This window comes from Protopterus annectens, chromosome 7.part1 (genome assembly GCF_019279795.1).
Source record: "Protopterus annectens isolate FY-2018-M chromosome 7.part1, PAN1.0, whole genome shotgun sequence".
Lineage (NCBI taxonomy): Eukaryota > Metazoa > Chordata > Ceratodontiformes > Protopteridae > Protopterus > Protopterus annectens.
This window is the reverse complement of record NC_056740.1, coordinates 164,544,178-164,561,125: the sequence shown is the minus strand read 5'-3', so window position 1 is coordinate 164,561,125 and position 16,948 is coordinate 164,544,178. Positions and strand designations below refer to the sequence as shown.

Genomic DNA, 16,948 nt, shown 5'->3' with positions numbered 1-16,948 from the left:
GGAGTTAAAAGGGTGCATGCTGAGAGTATTGTTCTTGGAAGAAAATAAAAAAGTCTTAGGGGCTTGTGATAAGCTATAGATTAGCAGGCATATAAGAAGTGTTAATTCACTGAAATGGTGATGTCTGAAACAGATTGCTTGTAGGTGCAAAGGCAAATTGAATGGGGGGGGGGTTCAGACATACTTAGGACAGATGCAGGAAAACATTTGTGCATAGTTACAAAGAACAGATGGTCACTGAAGGCCGCATAAAATATACAGAGAAAGACTAAGCAGGAGACATTTGAAAAAAAAAAAAAAACAGCTGTCTACTGTGAAATGTTACATTTTGCAACAGAAACATGTTAAGCTAACAGTAACTGATATTTTCTATCCCCAGAATTAATGTTATGCTTGAAACATTCCGATCCATGTGCTGTTCATGTATTGACTTATAACAGCCCTTTATTGAAACAATACAAGGAAAGAGTTTTACAAACAAAAGTATGCAGTGTCATTTGCATTTGTTTCTCTCTCAATACTATTGCACTGTTTTGTTTTTGTAGTAGAATGCCTGAGAAAAATTGTGAAATTTGAAATAAACAGCAATTTAAAAAAATAAACTCAATGTATAAAAGGGACTGAAGATTCTACATTTAATCTGTCAGAGTGCAACACTAAATATATTAGGACAAACTGCACATTCTTTTTTTTCTCCAAAATGTTTTATTCATTTTATAACACAATAACTAAACAGTAGAGTAACAAGAAAAAAAAAACAAATAAACGATATACAATGTCCATAACAACTAAATAAGCAATATACATAGTAGAACATATAATATTTCTCTAATAGGTTAGACAGTTTTGCCCTAGCAGTTAAATAATGAGTTGTGTTGTTAGTCCTTGCTCTTATAGTAGGAATCTAATTCTTACAAATGTATTTGACAAGATGAATAAACTCAACTTTAAAGACAGGAGTAGATTGGGATTTCCAATTTTTAGTAACAATTTTCCTTGCTATAGAGAGGATAGACCATAGTAAAAATGTTTTTTTTTTTTTAAATGACTTCAGGAACATTGAAAAGGATAAGGAAGTAAGAAATTATACAGTTGTCATTCCACACAGCTTTACAAAGATATTTAAAGTCTTACCAAAATGGGGAAATTATTTTGCAATTAACAACCATATGTATCCAGTCAGCATCAGGGTATCCACATCTCCAGTATTTCATTTCATCTTTCTTGTACATTATTGCTAGTCTATGTGGGGTGAAAAAACATCTATGTAAAAATGTCCATGTGTATACAGACCAGAACAGGGAAGATGTGGATTCCTTCACCAACTGTAAACAAAGTTTTTTATCTTTTTTCTGAGAATACTTGTCTATTAACATAATTTGAATAATTCCAAAAAAAAATATGTTTTGCTAAAATCATTTCTGAGAATTTTATAAATAACAGATATGTATGAAGTGTTCTTGGGTGAGCTATTAATAACTGTTAAGATAAAATCCAAGATTTTTAAGTTACTCTTACTGTATGCCTCTAATGAGGGTATGAGCTTAGTATGTATAAAATCCTTACAAGTTTGGATGTCCAGCCAATTGCAATTTTGAAAACTATATCTGCTGATCATATAGTCTGCAGAACTTATTTTATTAATGAAAGACATAGATTCCAATATAATAGGTCACCCTTCTTAAATTCTAACATTTTCTGAGTATCAAAAAGATATCAAACATTCATTTGTGTAAGCAATAGGAAACATAATTATCAACAAATTCTTAATTAATTGATTAGAAAACATAGGCTTTTTAAACAACAACAATATTTGGTTTATAAGCAGTGTGAGAACAAGTTTTGACCTTTTACTTTGAATGTATGTTTTAAAAATCCATATAGAGATGTTTGGATGTATTTGAGTATATTGTTCAAGCAATGTCCTATATGATATATAAGGAGTATTATTCCAAAGCAACACTATGTTAATAAATGCGGATTTTAAATAAAAATCAATATTTAGAAACCATAAACCTCCTCCATCCCAGCTTGTGGTGTGCCAGAGAAGAGAAATTATTGTTTTATTGGGATACCAAAGGAAGTTGAGTAATAAGTTATTAATTTTCTGTTTAATTGTGACAGGTGGGGAATTATTAGAGTTTGTTCAATGAATAAGATGTTAGGTAACAGTATCACTTTGATTAAAGTTAGTCTGTCTTCATATGTGAAGAAGAGTCTGTTCCAACTGTCAATAAGACTGGTAATTGAGTTTATTAGTTATAGGTAATTAAATGTGAGTGAATTTCTTTATAATTAGATTCAATAATGATACTTAAATATTTTATATGCATGCCCTCCTAGTTTATGTCTCTTTTTGATCAAAGTTTCATTGTAACATTTTTATTTACTAGAAGTGCCTGAGTTTTGTTGTGATTGAATTTTAGACCAGATACGTTTGCAAAGAAGTCTAGCTTATGTATGGTCTACTGAACTTTCAATATCATTAGAATTTATTAGTAGGTCATCAGCAAACAGTTGTATCTTGGAGGATAATTTGTCTGACACTTTATATCCTTTAATGCTGTCATTATTTCTAACATAATTTGCAAGAGGCTCAATAGCCAGGGCAAAGAGTAATGGGGAGAAGGGGCATCCCTGTTTAGTACCTCTTCATATTTTGAATGGGCTAGATAGATACGATCCAATCTTTACATAGGCTATGGACTTTTCATATAGTTTTTTAATTAGTCCTATAAAGTTTGGTGATAAATTGCATATATGGCCAACTTAGGGAGTTGAAAGCTTTATTTATGTCAAGGCTTAAAATAGAAAGCTCATTTTTTATTCTTGTTTGCTAAGTCTATTAAGGACAATATTTTAATTAAATTGTCTTGTACATTTCTGTTTTTGATAAACCCAGTTTGGTCTTCATGAATTAATACTGAAAGAATATTATTTAACCTGTCTGCTAAGATAGACATGAATATCTTGTAATCAATGTTAAGCAAAGAAATTGGCCTGTATTATGTGCAAAGGTTGTGCTCTTTGTTTGGTTTTAGGATGGGAGAGATGATAGAATATTTCCATGAGGGAGGGATGTTTTCTGTAGTTTTAACTTCTTGGAATGCATTGAGTAAGATTTTCAAGATGTTATCAGGTAAGAGTTTGTAAAATTCCAGAATTAGACCATCCAATTCTGGTGCCTTTTATGTCTTAAGATTTTTCATTCGTTCCTTTAATTCTTTAAAGGAAAAGGGTTTGTCTGTGTTGTTAATATTGTGTTTGGATAGCTTCTTTTGAATAACATTAGAAAGAAAGTTGTCTATACTTTTGTTATCACTTGTAGATGAGTTATTATTATTAATATTCTTGTAATGGTTTTTAAAACATAATAAGATTTTTTTAGATCTGTAACTTTGATAGTCTGATTATTTCTAGTGTATATTATTTCTTTTATATGACTTTTTTCATTTAAATATTTAGATCTAATCACAATCCTGTACATACTCTTGGGATTAACTGAGTAGGATTGTAATCTGATTTTTTCCAGATTTAAAAATATTTTATGCTGTATGATATCCTGATATTCCTTGTTCAGTTTACATATGTCAGCTAATGCAGATTTGTCATTTGATGTAAGTTTTAGTTTTAGTTCATCAATTTCTTTTTGTATGTCTACTAGTTTTTTATCCCACTATTTCCTTTTATTTATATACCAACGTTTGACTTACATGTAAGACTACCTTTAAAGTGTTCCATAGGATAATATCTGAAACTTCTCCATTATTATTGGCATCGAGGTAAAGCTTTATTTCATAGAGAAACCATTCTTTAAATCTTTGTACCATTACTAGAGAAGCAGGAAGTCTTTGGCAGAAGTTTAAGGGGTCAGTATTAAGTGTTACATCAAAAGTGATAGCACTGTGGTCAGACAGAAGGCATGATGTCAGCATTACATTATCAGTTTGCCAGTAAAGAACTGGTTACAAAGAGTTTGTCTATGTTGGGCTGTATTCCAAATCTGTAAGATTAGTGAGAATACTTCAGGGAGGATAATATTTTATACCATCAGTGTCAATTAGGTTTCTGTCTTTTATGTAGTTGTTCAAGTGCTTGGCAATAGGGGACATCTTGAAGGGCTTACAGCTTGCAGTATCAGTGGAGAACAAGATATTAAAATCACCTGCTAATAATAAACTAATAGTTTTAGTGTGACTAAAGCAAGCATGCCATCATTGCTTGAGTATGAGTCAACTATTTTAAAATTCTCATTGATTTTCTGTGTAAAATTAGGACACCTCTTCTTTTGTGGTTGTAGTTTGAACTTACCAAAATCTTATAATCCTTACAGGTTAATTTGTTTAGATCTTCTGTTACTAAGTGGGATTCCTGAATGAATGCAAAATCTGCTTTATGTAACATTAAATCCGTATTTGTTGACACTACTCCTTTTCATGGGTTTGTTCAACCCATTGACATTAACAGATATAATGTTAAAGATCATCATTTGATGGAGACTGCTATTATAACTAAAACTGAAAAGTGCTTTCCTTGATTCATTATGACAAATACATTTTTAAAACTATTATGGACAATTTAAAAACTCTAAATTTGAAAATAAAACTGTGTCTTTTAATAATCTTCTGCATGAATAAACTATAACCAGGCTTACTATATTTCTCATAGAAGCCACAAACTAACCTTGTCATGACATCTAGTAGGACTTTCTAGCTACTGTAGGGTAATAGAAAGCAGAAGGGAAACTGTATGTACATTAAAAACATACAAAAGGAAAAATTCAATTTAATATACTTTGCATGAACTAAGAACATAAAACTATATACAAGTTCTTAAATTTCTTTTTATCTAAACAGACTAAGATAAATTGATTATTCCTAATAATTGTTTGTTGCTATGAGTAAATACAGGACTGTAATGTCAATAAAGCAGACAGGAAAAAAGATGTATTTAAAACTGTCATTGTCAGAAACATATTTGCAATTCTTATTTAAATATAAATGTAATTCAGATTAAATAGATCACTATTTACAGTATAACATATGCTTATAAGACTTTTTAGATAAAAAACAATTGCTAAATAAATGAAAACACAGTTCAAATGATCATTCTTGAATCTGATTGGCTGTTAGAGTTCAGTGAAGAGAAACAGGTTCAGAGGTCACACCTGTTTCCTGGAAGACAGCATAGATTGTTTCTCACGAGTTTGTGAGCTAAATAAAGCCTTTAGGAGCTTGAGTATGTCACAAAAGTTGTCAAGATTCCATCAAAAAAGTAAGTAGGTGAGAATTTTCTAGTAAAGTAAAGCTTTTAAGTATAACTTGTAAAATGAGGAATATTTTAAATAAAGGCTCCAAATTACCAGCCATACACAACCATAAAATATATTAGCTAAATGGAGCACATTGCCAAAGTTAAGTAGTAAATGAATATATAATAATAAAACGTCACCACTTTCTTTTTAATTACTTAACAGTAACACAGTAAGCATTGCTCTCTCCTGCTGTGATTAAATAATATAACACTAGGACTAAAACAGAAAGGGAAGGCACATACATGAAGAAATACGTAAGTATAGAATATAAAAGAAATATATATAAATATATGAAATGAGTAAGTGATTTTATACCATTTCACTAGTGCTATGCCATGTACATAAAGAGATAAAAGTATAAAATAGTAGTTTACAGTTGTGTAAGATTTTGATTTACTTGAATTTGAGTAATGCATATTATTTACAATGTTAGCATTGTTGTGGGAAAGATAATAGGAGATAAAAAAGTTATATTACCTTTGGTGTATGATTCCACATTATTTAGAAGGGAGAAAACAAAAACTTGCATGAAATATGAAGTTATGTATAATCATTTGTCTCTGGGTTTCTTTTTTCTTTAATAGACAACACATTTTTTGAAGCATGTCTTTTTAAGTTCATTGAAGAATCCATGGGTTTAGGTTGACTTAAAATGTTCTTTTTTCTGACAAATGTGGATTTTTCTTTGAGATAGTCAAAAGTTTTCCTTCCTTCTAGTAGGGATAGTCTTATTCTTGCTGGGAATATGAGTTGTGCTTTGATTACTTCCTTTTTAAATGATTTTATTAGAGGGACACATGCACTTCAATAGCATCAATTAATTAGTGGAAGGAGCTGAGAGACAGCATTGCTCTTTTATTTAGAAATATCTGTAGTTAGCTGAAGTGTTTGTGTGGTCTGTATTGCTCTGAGTATCACTCATCTCTGCATTTAATTTTGATTTGAAGCTCTTTATTTAAGGTTTAATCACTTCTATTTTGTATCTTATTCTAGTATTACATTTGTTTTAATCAAAAACAAAAGGTTCACTGCTATCAAACCAGGTAAATGCTCCGTAACTGTACTTCTACAAAGTCCAAAGTAATAAAAAATAGTAAGAATGGAGCAAAAGCGGAAATGTAAAATACAGTGATGTTTTATTCTTCGATACAAGAACGGATAAGCGCGCTTTCGCTTATAGCTTCATCAGCTCCATAAATAAAAATCATTCACACACAGCATTTTATACACTAATTTAAAAAATAAATAACCAATCAAAATTCTACATCAATTAATGTCTTAAAGATACAGTGTATATCAGTGACATACACTAGTAGATTCGTTCTCTAAATAATACATAGATGTATAAATATATATGAGTCGCAATAAAAGATGTAAGACCAGAACAAATAAATGTGCTAAGTATATAGTTTTACACATGTAGTGTCCTTCTAACAATAATAACATAGTCTAAGAACCAGTACACAAAATCGACATAATACATGTACCATAATAGATATGTTCATGATATAAAAATGTATGAAAAAAAATATATATATACATAAAAAACATATATATAAGAAGATATATAAAAATATATACATATATAAATCAAAAAATCAATGAATTATACAATAAAGTAAAATGTCAAAAATATATCAAAAAATATATATACATATAGTGTGTTCATAATTATGTACCTATATATATCTAATATTATTTAACATTACGACGTTTTCTCAATGAGGGTTTTAAGGATGCCCTTTCATTAAGTCCTGCTCCTCTGTAGCTGTATGCCAGAGATGTTCTTCATTTTATGTTGGTAAAACCAACAGACCCTTCAGGGATAGAATACGTGAACATATTTATCACATCAGGAAGCATCTGGCACATAATGCCCTAGCCAAGCATTCTATGCAAAATGATGAACGCCATACTTTTCTATTTTGAGCTTTAGAGGTCATCCCACCAAGTATATGAGAAGGGGACATCAGGAACCATACTGAGTGTAGGGAGAATAAGTGGATTATTATACTAAGGGCTGATAGAGGAGCAGGACTTAATGAAAGGGCATCCATAAAACCCTCATTGAGAAAACGTCGTAATGTTAAATAATATTAGATATATATAGGTACATAATTATGAACACACTATATTTATATATATTTTTTGATATATTTCTGACATTTTACTTTATTGTATAATTCATTGATTTTTTGATTTATATATGCATATATTTTTATATATCTTCTTATATATATGTTTTTTATGTATATATATATATTTTTCATACATTTTTTATATCATGAACATATCTATTATGGTACATGTATTATGTTGATTTTGTGTACTGGTTCTTAGACTATGTTATTATTATTAGAAGGACACTACATGTGTAAAACTATATACTTAGCACATTTATTTGTTCTGGTCTTACATCTTTTATTGCGACTCTTATATATATTTATACATCTATGTATTATTTAGAGAACAAATCTACTAGTGTATGTCACTGATACACACTGTATCTTTAAGACATTAATTGATGTAGAATTTTGATTGATTATTTATTTTTTAAATTTGTGTATAAAATGCTGTGTGTGAATAATTTTTATTTGTGGATCTGATGAAGCTATAAGCGAAAGCGCGCTTATCCGTTCTTGTATTGAAGAATAAAACATCATTGTATTTTACATTTCCGCTTTTGCTCCATTCTTACTATTTTTTATTACTTTGGACTTTGTAGAAGTACAGTTATGGAGCATTTACCTGGTTTGATAGCAATGAACCTTTTGTTTTTGATTATTTTATTACTCTTTATTGCTGCTGTCACGTGGAGTGGGATTATGCAGGCACCTGCAAGCGTTGAACTGGACTACAACCCTGAGAAAAGGGATAGTACTACTAATGCCCTACAACGGAGATTCTCACAGTATCTGGACTGTGCCAAGACTGCGTTTTGGCAATTCGAATTACCTTCTAACGCTGGTGACATAGGCAATGCGACCGTTGATCTGGATAGGATGCAGAAAGCGCTCGACGACTTAGAACGAGATTTTATACATCTTAAACGGCTCCAAACACAGAGACTGCATTTTCAATTCTGCCTTGACAAGAAAATCATACCAAGGGGATTGCGTGTCTTTAATATGCCGAGTCAAGGAGCTCACTATCCAGAACTTCTTACACGCTGGCAGCAAATTAATTTAGAGGTGAGTCGCAAGTATTTGCAGCTTCTCATTGATTTTTTCAGGCCTGAAGAGGCGCGACTTATAGATGCTATTAGAGTTAAAAAACAGTTAATTCTTGACAATTATACGCATGCAGCGATACAACCGCTTTTTGAAAGCCTGCTTGATGGTGTAGTGGCTTTTGAACGAAAGATGCTGCACCAGAAAAGGAACAAGATACAGAGAGACATTAATGACTTTAAATTGGGTCACTTCTTCACGTGGCCCAGACATGGACAAAACACAATCATAGAAAATTCTGTGACCACTATGAAACAGTGTAATAATGTGATTAGTTCTATGGGAAATGCTGACTTGAATGCTGATAATATTGCTACTGTAGAACTTGTTAATAACACTATAAGTGCGATTAGTGGACATATGTGTCCAACTGCACCTTTAGGGGATCCTGTAATTGAACAGAATAATTCCACAGTATTTATGGCTCCAGTACCTGATACACATGTAAATCATGCTCATGAAACCAGTAATTTATATCCTGAAGTTCAGATAGTCAAGAAACTACCCACTTCTATGATAGATAGTACACAAGCAGTGGTGAGACCAAAAACCTTGAATGGTAGTAGATCTAGTAATCATTCATCTGAAATAAGTGAGGAATTTTTTTTTCCCCTACCTGTCCGTATGGACAGGGGCCCGCGACGAGCACGCTCAATGAGTCGCGGAAGGCAGAAAAGGAAACACTCAGGAGAGTTTGCCTCACATCAAACTCTCAAAAAATGTGGGGCAAGGAGAACAGTCACTAGTATGCAATATTTCTTCATATATACTTTCTGCAGCTGAAGAAAGTTTGCTAAATAAAGGGCTGAATTTTATACCAAAGTCTTATAGTAATCTTACGGACACCATCATTGATTTAAAAACTTTTTGTAGAAATGTTATGTTAAAACTAATATATAAGAACACATTAAATGATAGGAATGTACAAACAGTCAATTTTAGGAATTTGAGTTGTTATGTTCCACAGAATCATCCATTAGTGGATGCATATTTGAAGCTGACAGAGGAAGAACTGTTTAAATACTATGATGATAGGGCTTTACATAAGAAGTATTATGGTGTGGATAACTTGAATGGAAATGAAAGAAAATGTTTGAAATGCTTACAGTCAGAAACCTCCATCATAATTAGACCTGCCGATAAGGGAGACAGAATAGTAATTATGGATTCTGATAAGTATATAAAGTCTATGAATGAATTACTGAATGACAAATTTTATATTGTTATTTCTAAGGAAGAAGTACACTCTATTATTAGATATGTCATAAACACAATATCAGACATCTATCAATCTGGTCTGATAACGAAGGAGGTACTTGATTACCTCGTAGTTAAGAATCCGCTTATACCACAGATTCAAGGCCTCCCCAAAATCCACAAAAACATGGGCGAACCACCGATGAGATCCATTGCTGCTGGGGGCGGATGGGTGACCGAACATCTTTCGGTCTATGTTGAGAAACATCTACACCCTATATTAGTTAAGAGCAAACATGTTCTGAAGGATACTAAAACTTTTCTCCTAGATCTTTATGACTGTCTTAAAGACGCTACGAATATGGACCAATTTATTCTGGTGACGTTGGACATACAGTCACTCTTTACCATCATTCCTAATCATATAGGCATTCAATATATTGCAGATTATCTGCATGTGAATAGTGACTTTACCCCAATACAGATAGATCTACTAACACACTTTCTAGAACTAGTTTTAGAAAATAATTTATTTATCTTTCATGATACTATCTATAGGCAACAAGATGGTGTTGCCATGGGGACCCCATGTGCCAACATGTTTTTGGCGCAGTGGGAAGAGACTACCTTATTTATGCTTGAGGAATTTAAAGCACATGTAGTCTTCTATCAACGTTTCGTCGATGACCTTTTCATCTTATGGAAAGGGAGAGATGATGAATTAGGCACTCTCTTTAGAAGAATGAATAAGCTAACAGACTACCTTAAATTTACCATGAAAAGTTCTTCCTCGAGAATAGACTATCTTGACTTGTTTATAGAAAGGCTACCCAATGGATTATTTAATACTGGTGTGTACCGTAAGTCATGTTATCGGAATAGCCTATTAATGAGATCTAGCATGCACCCTTCCCATATATTTAGAAATATTATCAAGGGTCAAAGGATGAGAGCTTCCAGGCTAAACCCCTCCAATGATGGATTCTTGGAGGAATTGGATAGTTTAAGACAGAAATTGATGGATAGGGGATATAACAGATGTGAGATAGATGAACATCTAATAGCAGCAGCAGGCTGTAGAGATGGAGCAGCTGCACCATATTTTGGACCGAGACTGAACCTAAAAAGAGAGGAGCATACTTATGGTAATCCTATTGTGAAGATTCCCTTCTTCTATACTAGTGATAGAGTAGAATTACATAATATTATTCATAAGAACTGGTCCATCTTACAAGTAGATGGAGAAATAAGTAAGATAGTAGGCGAACATCCACATTTTTTATATCGCAACAAAAAGAATCTAAAGAGGATGCTCTGTTATCCTAGGGATAAATATGTACCCTCAGATGATGGCCATACAAAACCCTGTGGGCATTGTAATTTCTGCATATACATAGATCAGAGTAAGAGCTTTTTCCATCCTAACCTGCACAGAGAATTTAGAACTTCAGCCATTGCTGACTGTTTGACATCTCATCTTGTCTATCTAGCTGTATGCCAGAGATGTTCTTCATTTTATGTTGGTAAAACCAACAGACCCTTCAGGGATAGAATACGTGAACATATTTATCACATCAGGAAGCATCTGGCACATAATGCCCTAGCCAAGCATTCTATGCAAAATGATGAAAGCCATACTTTTCTATTTCGAGCTTTAGAGGTCATCCCACCAAGTATATGAGAAGGGGACATCAGGAACCATACTGAGTCTAGGGAGAATAAGTGGATTATTATACTAAGGGCTGATAGAGGAGCAGGACTTAATGAAAGGGCATCCATAAAACCCTCATTGAGAAAACGTCGTAATGTTAAATAATATTAGATATATATAGGTACATAATTATGAACACATTATATTTATATATATTTTTTGATATATTTTTGACATTTTACTTTATTGTATAATTCATTGATTTTTTGATTTATATATGTATATATTTTTATATATCTTCTTATATATATGTTTTTATGTATATATATATATATATATATATATATATATATATATATATATATATTTCATACATTTTTTATATCATGAACATATCTATTATGGTACATGTATTATGTTGATTTTGTGTACTGGTTCTTAGACTATGTTATTATTATTAGAACTACACTACATGTGTAAAACTATATACTTATCACATGTATTTGTTCTGGTCTTACATCTTTTATTGCGACTCATATATATTTATACATCTATGTATTATTTAGAGAACGAATCTACTAGTGTATGTCACTGATACACACTGTATCTTTAAGACATTAATTGATGTAGAATTTTGATTGATTATTTATTTTTTAAATTTGTGTATAAAATGCTGTGTGTGAATGATTTTTATTTATGGATCTGATGAAGCTATAAGCAAAAGCGCGCTTATCCGTTCTTGTATCGCAGAATAAAACATCATTGTATTTTACATTTCCGCTTTTGCTCCATTCTTACTATTACATTTGTTTTGTTTTAAGTTTTCTGTTCTGTTGGTAGGGTTGCCACCTTTTCAAATGCCCAAAGTGGGACAGTTTTTGTAGGAATGTGAGATTTTGCAGGACAAAACATATCCATGGCCAGTGCAAAGGACAGAACTTCACCTTTTGACAAAATAAAAGCTTATTTTGTAGCATTGCATTGCTTATGCTATTTCATATAATATTTAAGTGTTTCAGATACAAGGTAACTGCTTCATGCAACTATTAAAGAAAAAAATATATTTTGTCTTAAAATCACAGGGCACTTTCCATTTTCCATTTTTTCCATAGGACACAGCTTCCCAATGTCACACTGCCGCTCTGTTGTTTTAACCCTTTGTGAGGTATCTCCATTGCATTTTTTCCCTTACCAGCACTCCTGTGTGAGTGAAGCCCTCCATGCAGCTACTGTATTGATTTTATTCAGTCCTACTCACAACTATAGGTACTCTCCTCAGATAGTACCCACTCTACTATCCCTGACCTCTCTTCCACAGATCCTGATAACCATAGATGGACAGTTTCCTATGGTTTCTCCTGCTAGTCTGGTTGATATGAGCATCCTGATACAGTGTAGCAACTGCCTTATGTACACAGACAACTCTGCTACTACTACATAGGAACACAATATGTGAGAGATACAATCACATTAAGAACCTAGAATCCTTGATGTTTCAGTCACAAGCCAGTACATCTGGTACTGAGAAGGTTGCCTGCACAAACACTATGAACACCACACCTCTAACACCACCCACATCTGTACAGTACACTCCTACATATGAGGGGGTTCTCAACAAAAACCAAGAAACAGCCGAAAAAACAGAAAAGTAAATCTGCTTTTAATGCACAAAGCAAGCACAGAAACAGCCTTCACGAACTAAGCGCTTTCACCATTCCCCAGTGGCTTCATCAGAGTCAATGATAGGCTTAAAAATACAGCTTAATATATTACGACATCACCATGCTTAAACCAATCATTTTAAAATGTCACTAAACCAATTAATCAATGCAAAAATTAAATATATATGTATATTTGAATTTTAAAACATATACATTGTAAAAATACAATAATATTAAAACATTCCATAACACAAACCCTACCTATACAACACCTTATACAAATATAAACTATGAACTTATATAAATAAATAAACAAATACATAATGTACCCACATTATGTACATTAAATACTGTACACAGTACCACATGCCCCAATTTTAAAATGTTTATATTTTTTGCACTGGATAGGGTTATATCAAGTGAGAGAGGAGGGGACGATAAGCTTAGGGTTGAGATTTTGGAATTCAACTTGCAGATTAGGCTTAATGCCATTAATCTCCCTGGCCTCAATGACAGTGCATCTATTTTACCTTTACTGAAACAAAGAAGTCATTTAATATAAATATGGCTTCAACAAAGTATGTGATTAATTTTTTATGTATAATTTCATGCATTTATTATATACTTGTAACATTTATTAAGATATAGATATTGAATGTGTTTTGAGGGGGATGTATTTTTCAGAATGAAATTTGGGGTACATTATTTATTTGTTTATTTATTTATTTATTTATATAAGTAAATAGTTTATATTTGTATAAGGTGTTGTTTGGACTCAGCAATACCTGACAGGACCAAATCATCTTCCTCAAAAAAAGAGTAAACCTGTCTGGTGGACAGCAGCAATAAACAAACTCTATAATAAAAGGAAAAAAATTTGCTGTCCAGGGCCAAGAAGGTGCAGGTGATAAGTTGGAAGCAATCTCTCCTTTGTCTGAACAAGCAAATAAGGTCACTGATGAAATCCTCTAAGGTTAACTTTGAGTCCAAATTGGTCACATCTACCAAGGACAATCACAATGCCTTCTTCACATATGTCCGCAATCTCAAAGGGAACACAGAAATCTGCTCTGAACTGGTGGTCAATAACAACAAATACAGAAACCCCATAGATATAACCAACCTGCTGGCAGACAGGTTCAGTGAAAACCCCTGTCCCCCCCATGAGTAAATCAGGGCATCCCCAGCACCTGCCTCCCTCCCCTCATCACCAGGGAGCATGTCCTTAATGCCCTCGCAAAGACAAAATATACAGTCTCCATGGGACCCGATAACATCCCTGGCTGCATCCTACATAAACTCAGGCATGAGCTCTCAGCTCCATTAGACACCCTATTCAACCAATGTCTGAGTACTGGCTTCATCCCAGCTGAATGGAGGATAGCCACTGTCATCCTTCTACACAAAGATGGAGCATCCACTGACCCAGGCAATTATAGACCCATCAGTCTAACTAGCCTGATCTGCAAGGCCATGGAATGCATTATCATGGACCTTATAAACAAGGACATTGGCAACCTCCAAATTCTTGACACCACACAGTTTGGTTTTGTCAAAGGGAGATCATGCCTGTTAAACTTGGTCGACTTCTTCGAAACAGTCACCAAATCCATGAATGATGGGAACACGTTGCACACCACCTACATTGACCTAGCTAAAGCCTTTGACGCTATTCCCCACTTGGGCATAATAGATAAACTCTCCTAGCTAGGCATCAACCTATATGTTACCTGATGGGTAGAACCCACTCAGTCAAAGTAGGGGAAGCCACCTCTATTAGAAGACCCTTATCGAGCAGTGTACCCCAAGGATTAGTCTTGGGGCCTCTATTGTTTGGGATATACTTTTCTGAGGTGCAAGCCAAAACCATTGGTCTGTGGCTGACCAAGTTTGCAGATGACTGCAAGCTGGGTGCTATCTTAAATTCCCCCTAGTGATGTGAACATCCTCTAAGATGGCCTTACCCAAATTAATGACTGGTGCCAGAACCATGGCCTCAAACTGAGTGCCAAGAAATGCATCATTATCCCCTTTGGGGAAAATGTCATCCCAACTAATTATCACATTAATAACAATGTACTAAGCATGCAATCAGTCATGAGGGACTTAGCCACCCAGGTTGACAGCAACCTGACTTTTGACTGACATGTTGCCTCCATTGTATGGAAGGCTTTCTACATGGCCCACCTCATAAATAAGGGTATTTCATCCAGGAACAAGGAGGTCATAACATCCCTGTACTCCTCCCCTATCAGACCCATTATCAGGTACAATGCCCCCTTCAGCATGTACCTTGCCAAGCACATGCAGCAGTTGCAGAGACCACAGAGGTTCCTGACCAGGAAAATCCAGGGTCTCAAACACCTGTCCTACACAGATAGGCTAAAAGCCCTGTCCCTCTACTCAGTCTCATACAGACTACTCAGAGGTGACCTGAGTCTGGCATACAAGGCCATTTCAGACTCAGCTTTGTTGGAGTTGCTGCATATCCTTAAGACAAACTCCACTTGTGCAACCCCCACGCAAGGCCTTAACCTGGTCTGTGACATTAATAGAACTTGTTGGCAGGATAGATTTGTGTCCCAAAGACTCCTCCATCTGTGGAATAGACTACCTCTCCATGTCAAGCAGATTACCTCTCTAGCCCTGTTTAACAGGAACCTGGATGACTGGATGGGAAACAGAAAATACACCCCTGGGATCCTACCTGTGTTCCCTGCCTCCAGGCCAATAGCCTAGTATCATCCTATGAACCTATTACAGGGGGTGAAAAATCATTGTCAAACCTGATAGTTTGATCACCAGTTTTTAATGGAGCAAGGAACAAGGCAGTTCTTAAAACAAGGTCTTTGTCTTGAGTGGAGATAAATCTTATAATAACAGATCTTAGATGGCTGTTTTTACTGGATACAGAAGTTGTAGTTAAAGATGTCTGTGCCCTTTGTATCCCAAAGGATAGTGTTTCAGGTAGGTTTAGGATTTTAGGAATCCAAGAGGTCAGGAAATTAATCATATTGTCCCCCTCCATCTGCTCCGGGATGCCATAAATTCTTATGTTGTTGGTTCTATTTTCAATGTTGTCTATCTTTTCAATGAGTCTGGTGTTTTCTTGAAGAAGAAAGTCTATGTTTTTCTCTCTGTTTGTTAACCTGTAGTCTGTATCTGTTACAGAATCTTCCAACGCAGCAATCTGGGCAGTTTGTTGTTTAAGGACTTTAATAAGCTTGTTTGTTTGGTGGCATCTTCTTTTATATTGTCCACTTTTAAGTTTAATTTGTCTATTTTACCCACCAAGTCTTGAAGTGTAGTAAGGATTGCCTGCATTGCTTTCTTCATTGGAGTTTCTTGCTCATCTTCCTTTGTGAATGTGGTTTCAATGTCCCTTCTATTCGAAAGTTTGACAAGGAAATATGAAAATTTTAGCTTAAAAATTACATCAACTTGTAGCTTATGACTTCCAGAATCTTATTTTAGTTTCAGGTTTTTGTTGGTGAAATTAAATAAAAAATCTTGTCACGAAAAAATGAAGACTGCAGAGCTCAAGAACTCTGGGGCTTTCAGCTTGCTATCCAAGCCACACCCCCCACTGCACAATCTTTTTAATATGGAATGGCAAGTTGTCTGGCAATGCATGCAAAAGACTGCAGAAGCTACTAAGGACATTGTGTTTCAAATGTTAAAACAGACATGACACACAACATTCTGATTGCTTTTCATCTACATGTAGCGTGTGCTTTACATGTGGTAATTAATGTTCAGACCATAGACTAAAGTATGTGGAACCAGAATGCCTGGGTAAACATTAAACCGATCCCCTAGAAAACACTTAGTTACCTTTACATAGAAAAGAAAGCCTTCAAGTGCGCAGAAAGTAAGAGTTACTTAAACAGAAAAA

The 16,948-nt window shown here is 34.0% G+C and overlaps 1 protein-coding gene across 2 annotated transcripts in view; it reads right to left on the bottom strand.

The window, feature by feature from the left end:
- FGD5 (FYVE, RhoGEF and PH domain containing 5) overlaps window positions 1–16,948 on the bottom strand; it is a 1,722,626-nt gene that overhangs the window by 28,282 nt on the left and 1,677,396 nt on the right. The window lies entirely within an intron of this gene.